Source organism: Mastomys coucha, unplaced genomic scaffold (genome assembly GCF_008632895.1).
Source record: "Mastomys coucha isolate ucsf_1 unplaced genomic scaffold, UCSF_Mcou_1 pScaffold16, whole genome shotgun sequence".
Classification (NCBI taxonomy): Eukaryota; Metazoa; Chordata; class Mammalia; order Rodentia; family Muridae; genus Mastomys; species Mastomys coucha.
In genome coordinates, this window is record NW_022196898.1 from 369,515 (window position 1) to 370,178 (window position 664).

At 46.5% G+C, this 664-nt stretch overlaps 2 long non-coding RNA genes across 2 annotated transcripts in view; one reads left to right on the plus strand and one right to left on the minus strand.

Annotated features, from left to right (window-relative positions):
* The window catches only part of LOC116094000, a 9,219-nt gene extending 9,110 nt beyond the window's left edge, over positions 1 to 109 (minus strand). Inside the window, exon 1 of the long non-coding RNA XR_004119918.1 lies at positions 12 to 109. This is a non-coding gene — a long non-coding RNA (uncharacterized LOC116094000). The remainder of the gene's footprint in view (positions 1 to 11) is intronic.
* A 120-nt stretch (positions 110 to 229) lies between these two features.
* The window catches only part of LOC116094001, a 760-nt gene continuing 325 nt past the window's right edge, over positions 230 to 664 (plus strand). Inside the window, exon 1 of the long non-coding RNA XR_004119919.1 lies at positions 230 to 308. This is a non-coding gene — a long non-coding RNA (uncharacterized LOC116094001). The remainder of the gene's footprint in view (positions 309 to 664) is intronic.

The following is a 664-nucleotide window of genomic DNA, read 5'->3' on the forward strand; positions in this document are numbered from 1 at the left end:
CATTCACACACTGAACACAAATCGATCTCATCTGGCGTCTCTTGATCTTCCTCCTCTTCCTGTGTCAGTCTTTTGGCCCCTCCGACTGACTCTCTAAGTTGGTTTCCACTGCACCATATGGTAGCTAAGAGGGCTGGAGAGCAATTATGTGGCTCCGAACAAAGGAGGCTGTGGTGTCACTGTGGCCCATGAATGCATGCGACACGGTCACGTATAGGCAAGCCTCCAGGCCTGTCAGTGGACACTAAAGGGGAGGCTGAAGGAGCTGCCTCCACACAAGCAGAGAAGATGGAGTGCCCACAAATAATGTCAGTGTCGCCATGCCCCCTCTGTCTCCGTGAATTCTGAGTTCTCTAATTTTACTTAAAAAGATTCTACACCCAATCTTATCAGATTATTAGTAGAAAGTGTGCACAACATAATAAGAGATTAGACACACAACTTTATTCACCTACTTCTGAGTATCTCCAGACAGTCCCTCAAGTATTACACAAGGATTTAAGTTCAGATAGAAAGAACAGCTTCTTAACCAGAGGAGCAGATTCCCTTTCTTTCTCCCTCCCCTTAAAGAATTCTTCTGTGTTTAACAAGGGCTATGGAACTATGAAAGAGCACCATGGGATGCCAGGAGATGGTCCAGGCATTCCTGGAGGGAGGAAGAGAG